Genomic DNA, 10,320 nt, shown 5'->3' on the forward strand with positions numbered 1-10,320 from the left:
GTTAGGGTTAGGGTTAGGGTTAGGGTTAGGGTTAGGGTTAGGGTTAGGGTTAGGGTTAGGGTTAGGGTTAGGGTTAGGGTTAGGGTTAGGGTTAGGGTTAGGGTTAGGGTTAGGGTTAGGGTTAGGGTTAGGGTTAGGGTTAGGGTTAGGGTTAGGGTTAGGGTTAGGGTTAGGGTTAGGGTTAGGGTTAGGGTTAGGGTTAGGGTTAGGGTTAGGGTTAGGGTTAGGGTTAGGGTTAGGGTTAGGGTTAGGGTTAGGGTTAGGGTTAGGGTTAGGGTTAGGGTTAGGGTTAGGGTTAGGGTTAGGGTTAGGGTTAGGGTTAGGGTTAGGGTTAGGGTTAGGGTTAGGGTTAGGGTTAGGGTTAGGGTTAGGGTTAGGGTTAGGGTTAGGGTTAGGGTTAGGGTTAGGGTTAGGGTTAGGGTTAGGGTTAGGGTTAGGGTTAGGGTTAGGGTTAGGGTTAGGGTTAGGGTTAGGGTTAGGGTTAGGGTTAGGGTTAGGGTTAGGGTTAGGGTTAGGGTTAGGGTTAGGGTTAGGGTTAGGGTTAGGGTTAGGGTTAGGGTTAGGGTTAGGGTTAGGGTTAGGGTTAGGGTTAGGGTTAGGGTTAGGGTTAGGGTTAGGGTTAGGGTTAGGGTTAGGGTTAGGGTTAGGGTTAGGGTTAGGGTTAGGGTTAGGGTTAGGGTTAGGGTTAGGGTTAGGGTTAGGGTTAGGGTTAGGGTTAGGGTTAGGGTTAGGGTTAGGGTTAGGGTTAGGGTTAGGGTTAGGGTTAGGGTTAGGGTTAGGGTTAGGGTTAGGGTTAGGGTTAGGGTTAGGGTTAGGGTTAGGGTTAGGGTTAGGGTTAGGGTTAGGGTTAGGGTTAGGGTTAGGGTTAGGGTTAGGGTTAGGGTTAGGGTTAGGGTTAGGGTTAGGGTTAGGGTTAGGGTTAGGGTTAGGGTTAGGGTTAGGGTTAGGGTTAGGGTTAGGGTTAGGGTTAGGGTTAGGGTTAGGGTTAGGGTTAGGGTTAGGGTTAGGGTTAGGGTTAGGGTTAGGGTTAGGGTTAGGGTTAGGGTTAGGGTTAGGGTTAGGGTTAGGGTTAGGGTTAGGGTTAGGGTTAGGGTTAGGGTTAGGGTTAGGGTTAGGGTTAGGGTTAGGGTTAGGGTTAGGGTTAGGGTTAGGGTTAGGGTTAGGGTTAGGGTTAGGGTTAGGGTTAGGGTTAGGGTTAGGGTTAGGGTTAGGGTTAGGGTTAGGGTTAGGGTTAGGGTTAGGGTTAGGGTTAGGGTTAGGGTTAGGGTTAGGGTTAGGGTTAGGGTTAGGGTTAGGGTTAGGGTTAGGGTTAGGGTTAGGGTTAGGGTTAGGGTTAGGGTTAGGGTTAGGGTTAGGGTTAGGGTTAGGGTTAGGGTTAGGGTTAGGGTTAGGGTTAGGGTTAGGGTTAGGGTTAGGGTTAGGGTTAGGGTTAGGGTTAGGGTTAGGGTTAGGGTTAGGGTTAGGGTTAGGGTTAGGGTTAGGGTTAGGGTTAGGGTTAGGGTTAGGGTTAGGGTTAGGGTTAGGGTTAGGGTTAGGGTTAGGGTTAGGGTTAGGGTTAGGGTTAGGGTTAGGGTTAGGGTTAGGGTTAGGGTTAGGGTTAGGGTTAGGGTTAGGGTTAGGGTTAGGGTTAGGGTTAGGGTTAGGGTTAGGGTTAGGGTTAGGGTTAGGGTTAGGGTTAGGGTTAGGGTTAGGGTTAGGGTTAGGGTTAGGGTTAGGGTTAGGGTTAGGGTTAGGGTTAGGGTTAGGGTTAGGGTTAGGGTTAGGGTTAGGGTTAGGGTTAGGGTTAGGGTTAGGGTTAGGGTTAGGGTTAGGGTTAGGGTTAGGGTTAGGGTTAGGGTTAGGGTTAGGGTTAGGGTTAGGGTTAGGGTTAGGGTTAGGGTTAGGGTTAGGGTTAGGGTTAGGGTTAGGGTTAGGGTTAGGGTTAGGGTTAGGGTTAGGGTTAGGGTTAGGGTTAGGGTTAGGGTTAGGGTTAGGGTTAGGGTTAGGGTTAGGGTTAGGGTTAGGGTTAGGGTTAGGGTTAGGGTTAGGGTTAGGGTTAGGGTTAGGGTTAGGGTTAGGGTTAGGGTTAGGGTTAGGGTTAGGGTTAGGGTTAGGGTTAGGGTTAGGGTTAGGGTTAGGGTTAGGGTTAGGGTTAGGGTTAGGGTTAGGGTTAGGGTTAGGGTTAGGGTTAGGGTTAGGGTTAGGGTTAGGGTTAGGGTTAGGGTTAGGGTTAGGGTTAGGGTTAGGGTTAGGGTTAGGGTTAGGGTTAGGGTTAGGGTTAGGGTTAGGGTTAGGGTTAGGGTTAGGGTTAGGGTTAGGGTTAGGGTTAGGGTTAGGGTTAGGGTTAGGGTTAGGGTTAGGGTTAGGGTTAGGGTTAGGGTTAGGGTTAGGGTTAGGGTTAGGGTTAGGGTTAGGGTTAGGGTTAGGGTTAGGGTTAGGGTTAGGGTTAGGGTTAGGGTTAGGGTTAGGGTTAGGGTTAGGGTTAGGGTTAGGGTTAGGGTTAGGGTTAGGGTTAGGGTTAGGGTTAGGGTTAGGGTTAGGGTTAGGGTTAGGGTTAGGGTTAGGGTTAGGGTTAGGGTTAGGGTTAGGGTTAGGGTTAGGGTTAGGGTTAGGGTTAGGGTTAGGGTTAGGGTTAGGGTTAGGGTTAGGGTTAGGGTTAGGGTTAGGGTTAGGGTTAGGGTTAGGGTTAGGGTTAGGGTTAGGGTTAGGGTTAGGGTTAGGGTTAGGGTTAGGGTTAGGGTTAGGGTTAGGGTTAGGGTTAGGGTTAGGGTTAGGGTTAGGGTTAGGGTTAGGGTTAGGGTTAGGGTTAGGGTTAGGGTTAGGGTTAGGGTTAGGGTTAGGGTTAGGGTTAGGGTTAGGGTTAGGGTTAGGGTTAGGGTTAGGGTTAGGGTTAGGGTTAGGGTTAGGGTTAGGGTTAGGGTTAGGGTTAGGGTTAGGGTTAGGGTTAGGGTTAGGGTTAGGGTTAGGGTTAGGGTTAGGGTTAGGGTTAGGGTTAGGGTTAGGGTTAGGGTTAGGGTTAGGGTTAGGGTTAGGGTTAGGGTTAGGGTTAGGGTTAGGGTTAGGGTTAGGGTTAGGGTTAGGGTTAGGGTTAGGGTTAGGGTTAGGGTTAGGGTTAGGGTTAGGGTTAGGGTTAGGGTTAGGGTTAGGGTTAGGGTTAGGGTTAGGGTTAGGGTTAGGGTTAGGGTTAGGGTTAGGGTTAGGGTTAGGGTTAGGGTTAGGGTTAGGGTTAGGGTTAGGGTTAGGGTTAGGGTTAGGGTTAGGGTTAGGGTTAGGGTTAGGGTTAGGGTTAGGGTTAGGGTTAGGGTTAGGGTTAGGGTTAGGGTTAGGGTTAGGGTTAGGGTTAGGGTTAGGGTTAGGGTTAGGGTTAGGGTTAGGGTTAGGGTTAGGGTTAGGGTTAGGGTTAGGGTTAGGGTTAGGGTTAGGGTTAGGGTTAGGGTTAGGGTTAGGGTTAGGGTTAGGGTTAGGGTTAGGGTTAGGGTTAGGGTTAGGGTTAGGGTTAGGGTTAGGGTTAGGGTTAGGGTTAGGGTTAGGGTTAGGGTTAGGGTTAGGGTTAGGGTTAGGGTTAGGGTTAGGGTTAGGGTTAGGGTTAGGGTTAGGGTTAGGGTTAGGGTTAGGGTTAGGGTTAGGGTTAGGGTTAGGGTTAGGGTTAGGGTTAGGGTTAGGGTTAGGGTTAGGGTTAGGGTTAGGGTTAGGGTTAGGGTTAGGGTTAGGGTTAGGGTTAGGGTTAGGGTTAGGGTTAGGGTTAGGGTTAGGGTTAGGGTTAGGGTTAGGGTTAGGGTTAGGGTTAGGGTTAGGGTTAGGGTTAGGGTTAGGGTTAGGGTTAGGGTTAGGGTTAGGGTTAGGGTTAGGGTTAGGGTTAGGGTTAGGGTTAGGGTTAGGGTTAGGGTTAGGGTTAGGGTTAGGGTTAGGGTTAGGGTTAGGGTTAGGGTTAGGGTTAGGGTTAGGGTTAGGGTTAGGGTTAGGGTTAGGGTTAGGGTTAGGGTTAGGGTTAGGGTTAGGGTTAGGGTTAGGGTTAGGGTTAGGGTTAGGGTTAGGGTTAGGGTTAGGGTTAGGGTTAGGGTTAGGGTTAGGGTTAGGGTTAGGGTTAGGGTTAGGGTTAGGGTTAGGGTTAGGGTTAGGGTTAGGGTTAGGGTTAGGGTTAGGGTTAGGGTTAGGGTTAGGGTTAGGGTTAGGGTTAGGGTTAGGGTTAGGGTTAGGGTTAGGGTTAGGGTTAGGGTTAGGGTTAGGGTTAGGGTTAGGGTTAGGGTTAGGGTTAGGGTTAGGGTTAGGGTTAGGGTTAGGGTTAGGGTTAGGGTTAGGGTTAGGGTTAGGGTTAGGGTTAGGGTTAGGGTTAGGGTTAGGGTTAGGGTTAGGGTTAGGGTTAGGGTTAGGGTTAGGGTTAGGGTTAGGGTTAGGGTTAGGGTTAGGGTTAGGGTTAGGGTTAGGGTTAGGGTTAGGGTTAGGGTTAGGGTTAGGGTTAGGGTTAGGGTTAGGGTTAGGGTTAGGGTTAGGGTTAGGGTTAGGGTTAGGGTTAGGGTTAGGGTTAGGGTTAGGGTTAGGGTTAGGGTTAGGGTTAGGGTTAGGGTTAGGGTTAGGGTTAGGGTTAGGGTTAGGGTTAGGGTTAGGGTTAGGGTTAGGGTTAGGGTTAGGGTTAGGGTTAGGGTTAGGGTTAGGGTTAGGGTTAGGGTTAGGGTTAGGGTTAGGGTTAGGGTTAGGGTTAGGGTTAGGGTTAGGGTTAGGGTTAGGGTTAGGGTTAGGGTTAGGGTTAGGGTTAGGGTTAGGGTTAGGGTTAGGGTTAGGGTTAGGGTTAGGGTTAGGGTTAGGGTTAGGGTTAGGGTTAGGGTTAGGGTTAGGGTTAGGGTTAGGGTTAGGGTTAGGGTTAGGGTTAGGGTTAGGGTTAGGGTTAGGGTTAGGGTTAGGGTTAGGGTTAGGGTTAGGGTTAGGGTTAGGGTTAGGGTTAGGGTTAGGGTTAGGGTTAGGGTTAGGGTTAGGGTTAGGGTTAGGGTTAGGGTTAGGGTTAGGGTTAGGGTTAGGGTTAGGGTTAGGGTTAGGGTTAGGGTTAGGGTTAGGGTTAGGGTTAGGGTTAGGGTTAGGGTTAGGGTTAGGGTTAGGGTTAGGGTTAGGGTTAGGGTTAGGGTTAGGGTTAGGGTTAGGGTTAGGGTTAGGGTTAGGGTTAGGGTTAGGGTTAGGGTTAGGGTTAGGGTTAGGGTTAGGGTTAGGGTTAGGGTTAGGGTTAGGGTTAGGGTTAGGGTTAGGGTTAGGGTTAGGGTTAGGGTTAGGGTTAGGGTTAGGGTTAGGGTTAGGGTTAGGGTTAGGGTTAGGGTTAGGGTTAGGGTTAGGGTTAGGGTTAGGGTTAGGGTTAGGGTTAGGGTTAGGGTTAGGGTTAGGGTTAGGGTTAGGGTTAGGGTTAGGGTTAGGGTTAGGGTTAGGGTTAGGGTTAGGGTTAGGGTTAGGGTTAGGGTTAGGGTTAGGGTTAGGGTTAGGGTTAGGGTTAGGGTTAGGGTTAGGGTTAGGGTTAGGGTTAGGGTTAGGGTTAGGGTTAGGGTTAGGGTTAGGGTTAGGGTTAGGGTTAGGGTTAGGGTTAGGGTTAGGGTTAGGGTTAGGGTTAGGGTTAGGGTTAGGGTTAGGGTTAGGGTTAGGGTTAGGGTTAGGGTTAGGGTTAGGGTTAGGGTTAGGGTTAGGGTTAGGGTTAGGGTTAGGGTTAGGGTTAGGGTTAGGGTTAGGGTTAGGGTTAGGGTTAGGGTTAGGGTTAGGGTTAGGGTTAGGGTTAGGGTTAGGGTTAGGGTTAGGGTTAGGGTTAGGGTTAGGGTTAGGGTTAGGGTTAGGGTTAGGGTTAGGGTTAGGGTTAGGGTTAGGGTTAGGGTTAGGGTTAGGGTTAGGGTTAGGGTTAGGGTTAGGGTTAGGGTTAGGGTTAGGGTTAGGGTTAGGGTTAGGGTTAGGGTTAGGGTTAGGGTTAGGGTTAGGGTTAGGGTTAGGGTTAGGGTTAGGGTTAGGGTTAGGGTTAGGGTTAGGGTTAGGGTTAGGGTTAGGGTTAGGGTTAGGGTTAGGGTTAGGGTTAGGGTTAGGGTTAGGGTTAGGGTTAGGGTTAGGGTTAGGGTTAGGGTTAGGGTTAGGGTTAGGGTTAGGGTTAGGGTTAGGGTTAGGGTTAGGGTTAGGGTTAGGGTTAGGGTTAGGGTTAGGGTTAGGGTTAGGGTTAGGGTTAGGGTTAGGGTTAGGGTTAGGGTTAGGGTTAGGGTTAGGGTTAGGGTTAGGGTTAGGGTTAGGGTTAGGGTTAGGGTTAGGGTTAGGGTTAGGGTTAGGGTTAGGGTTAGGGTTAGGGTTAGGGTTAGGGTTAGGGTTAGGGTTAGGGTTAGGGTTAGGGTTAGGGTTAGGGTTAGGGTTAGGGTTAGGGTTAGGGTTAGGGTTAGGGTTAGGGTTAGGGTTAGGGTTAGGGTTAGGGTTAGGGTTAGGGTTAGGGTTAGGGTTAGGGTTAGGGTTAGGGTTAGGGTTAGGGTTAGGGTTAGGGTTAGGGTTAGGGTTAGGGTTAGGGTTAGGGTTAGGGTTAGGGTTAGGGTTAGGGTTAGGGTTAGGGTTAGGGTTAGGGTTAGGGTTAGGGTTAGGGTTAGGGTTAGGGTTAGGGTTAGGGTTAGGGTTAGGGTTAGGGTTAGGGTTAGGGTTAGGGTTAGGGTTAGGGTTAGGGTTAGGGTTAGGGTTAGGGTTAGGGTTAGGGTTAGGGTTAGGGTTAGGGTTAGGGTTAGGGTTAGGGTTAGGGTTAGGGTTAGGGTTAGGGTTAGGGTTAGGGTTAGGGTTAGGGTTAGGGTTAGGGTTAGGGTTAGGGTTAGGGTTAGGGTTAGGGTTAGGGTTAGGGTTAGGGTTAGGGTTAGGGTTAGGGTTAGGGTTAGGGTTAGGGTTAGGGTTAGGGTTAGGGTTAGGGTTAGGGTTAGGGTTAGGGTTAGGGTTAGGGTTAGGGTTAGGGTTAGGGTTAGGGTTAGGGTTAGGGTTAGGGTTAGGGTTAGGGTTAGGGTTAGGGTTAGGGTTAGGGTTAGGGTTAGGGTTAGGGTTAGGGTTAGGGTTAGGGTTAGGGTTAGGGTTAGGGTTAGGGTTAGGGTTAGGGTTAGGGTTAGGGTTAGGGTTAGGGTTAGGGTTAGGGTTAGGGTTAGGGTTAGGGTTAGGGTTAGGGTTAGGGTTAGGGTTAGGGTTAGGGTTAGGGTTAGGGTTAGGGTTAGGGTTAGGGTTAGGGTTAGGGTTAGGGTTAGGGTTAGGGTTAGGGTTAGGGTTAGGGTTAGGGTTAGGGTTAGGGTTAGGGTTAGGGTTAGGGTTAGGGTTAGGGTTAGGGTTAGGGTTAGGGTTAGGGTTAGGGTTAGGGTTAGGGTTAGGGTTAGGGTTAGGGTTAGGGTTAGGGTTAGGGTTAGGGTTAGGGTTAGGGTTAGGGTTAGGGTTAGGGTTAGGGTTAGGGTTAGGGTTAGGGTTAGGGTTAGGGTTAGGGTTAGGGTTAGGGTTAGGGTTAGGGTTAGGGTTAGGGTTAGGGTTAGGGTTAGGGTTAGGGTTAGGGTTAGGGTTAGGGTTAGGGTTAGGGTTAGGGTTAGGGTTAGGGTTAGGGTTAGGGTTAGGGTTAGGGTTAGGGTTAGGGTTAGGGTTAGGGTTAGGGTTAGGGTTAGGGTTAGGGTTAGGGTTAGGGTTAGGGTTAGGGTTAGGGTTAGGGTTAGGGTTAGGGTTAGGGTTAGGGTTAGGGTTAGGGTTAGGGTTAGGGTTAGGGTTAGGGTTAGGGTTAGGGTTAGGGTTAGGGTTAGGGTTAGGGTTAGGGTTAGGGTTAGGGTTAGGGTTAGGGTTAGGGTTAGGGTTAGGGTTAGGGTTAGGGTTAGGGTTAGGGTTAGGGTTAGGGTTAGGGTTAGGGTTAGGGTTAGGGTTAGGGTTAGGGTTAGGGTTAGGGTTAGGGTTAGGGTTAGGGTTAGGGTTAGGGTTAGGGTTAGGGTTAGGGTTAGGGTTAGGGTTAGGGTTAGGGTTAGGGTTAGGGTTAGGGTTAGGGTTAGGGTTAGGGTTAGGGTTAGGGTTAGGGTTAGGGTTAGGGTTAGGGTTAGGGTTAGGGTTAGGGTTAGGGTTAGGGTTAGGGTTAGGGTTAGGGTTAGGGTTAGGGTTAGGGTTAGGGTTAGGGTTAGGGTTAGGGTTAGGGTTAGGGTTAGGGTTAGGGTTAGGGTTAGGGTTAGGGTTAGGGTTAGGGTTAGGGTTAGGGTTAGGGTTAGGGTTAGGGTTAGGGTTAGGGTTAGGGTTAGGGTTAGGGTTAGGGTTAGGGTTAGGGTTAGGGTTAGGGTTAGGGTTAGGGTTAGGGTTAGGGTTAGGGTTAGGGTTAGGGTTAGGGTTAGGGTTAGGGTTAGGGTTAGGGTTAGGGTTAGGGTTAGGGTTAGGGTTAGGGTTAGGGTTAGGGTTAGGGTTAGGGTTAGGGTTAGGGTTAGGGTTAGGGTTAGGGTTAGGGTTAGGGTTAGGGTTAGGGTTAGGGTTAGGGTTAGGGTTAGGGTTAGGGTTAGGGTTAGGGTTAGGGTTAGGGTTAGGGTTAGGGTTAGGGTTAGGGTTAGGGTTAGGGTTAGGGTTAGGGTTAGGGTTAGGGTTAGGGTTAGGGTTAGGGTTAGGGTTAGGGTTAGGGTTAGGGTTAGGGTTAGGGTTAGGGTTAGGGTTAGGGTTAGGGTTAGGGTTAGGGTTAGGGTTAGGGTTAGGGTTAGGGTTAGGGTTAGGGTTAGGGTTAGGGTTAGGGTTAGGGTTAGGGTTAGGGTTAGGGTTAGGGTTAGGGTTAGGGTTAGGGTTAGGGTTAGGGTTAGGGTTAGGGTTAGGGTTAGGGTTAGGGTTAGGGTTAGGGTTAGGGTTAGGGTTAGGGTTAGGGTTAGGGTTAGGGTTAGGGTTAGGGTTAGGGTTAGGGTTAGGGTTAGGGTTAGGGTTAGGGTTAGGGTTAGGGTTAGGGTTAGGGTTAGGGTTAGGGTTAGGGTTAGGGTTAGGGTTAGGGTTAGGGTTAGGGTTAGGGTTAGGGTTAGGGTTAGGGTTAGGGTTAGGGTTAGGGTTAGGGTTAGGGTTAGGGTTAGGGTTAGGGTTAGGGTTAGGGTTAGGGTTAGGGTTAGGGTTAGGGTTAGGGTTAGGGTTAGGGTTAGGGTTAGGGTTAGGGTTAGGGTTAGGGTTAGGGTTAGGGTTAGGGTTAGGGTTAGGGTTAGGGTTAGGGTTAGGGTTAGGGTTAGGGTTAGGGTTAGGGTTAGGGTTAGGGTTAGGGTTAGGGTTAGGGTTAGGGTTAGGGTTAGGGTTAGGGTTAGGGTTAGGGTTAGGGTTAGGGTTAGGGTTAGGGTTAGGGTTAGGGTTAGGGTTAGGGTTAGGGTTAGGGTTAGGGTTAGGGTTAGGGTTAGGGTTAGGGTTAGGGTTAGGGTTAGGGTTAGGGTTAGGGTTAGGGTTAGGGTTAGGGTTAGGGTTAGGGTTAGGGTTAGGGTTAGGGTTAGGGTTAGGGTTAGGGTTAGGGTTAGGGTTAGGGTTAGGGTTAGGGTTAGGGTTAGGGTTAGGGTTAGGGTTAGGGTTAGGGTTAGGGTTAGGGTTAGGGTTAGGGTTAGGGTTAGGGTTAGGGTTAGGGTTAGGGTTAGGGTTAGGGTTAGGGTTAGGGTTAGGGTTAGGGTTAGGGTTAGGGTTAGGGTTAGGGTTAGGGTTAGGGTTAGGGTTAGGGTTAGGGTTAGGGTTAGGGTTAGGGTTAGGGTTAGGGTTAGGGTTAGGGTTAGGGTTAGGGTTAGGGTTAGGGTTAGGGTTAGGGTTAGGGTTAGGGTTAGGGTTAGGGTTAGGGTTAGGGTTAGGGTTAGGGTTAGGGTTAGGGTTAGGGTTAGGGTTAGGGTTAGGGTTAGGGTTAGGGTTAGGGTTAGGGTTAGGGTTAGGGTTAGGGTTAGGGTTAGGGTTAGGGTTAGGGTTAGGGTTAGGGTTAGGGTTAGGGTTAGGGTTAGGGTTAGGGTTAGGGTTAGGGTTAGGGTTAGGGTTAGGGTTAGGGTTAGGGTTAGGGTTAGGGTTAGGGTTAGGGTTAGGGTTAGGGTTAGGGTTAGGGTTAGGGTTAGGGTTAGGGTTAGGGTTAGGGTTAGGGTTAGGGTTAGGGTTAGGGTTAGGGTTAGGGTTAGGGTTAGGGTTAGGGTTAGGGTTAGGGTTAGGGTTAGGGTTAGGGTTAGGGTTAGGGTTAGGGTTAGGGTTAGGGTTAGGGTTAGGGTTAGGGTTAGGGTTAGGGTTAGGGTTAGGGTTAGGGTTAGGGTTAGGGTTAGGGTTAGGGTTAGGGTTAGGGTTAGGGTTAGGGTTAGGGTTAGGGTTAGGGTTAGGGTTAGGGTTAGGGTTAGGGTTAGGGTTAGGGTTAGGGTTAGGGTTAGGGTTAGGGTTAGGGTTAGG

Source organism: Macaca fascicularis, chromosome 1 (assembly GCF_037993035.2).
Source record: "Macaca fascicularis isolate 582-1 chromosome 1, T2T-MFA8v1.1".
In the NCBI taxonomy this organism is placed as follows: Eukaryota; Metazoa; Chordata; class Mammalia; order Primates; family Cercopithecidae; genus Macaca; species Macaca fascicularis.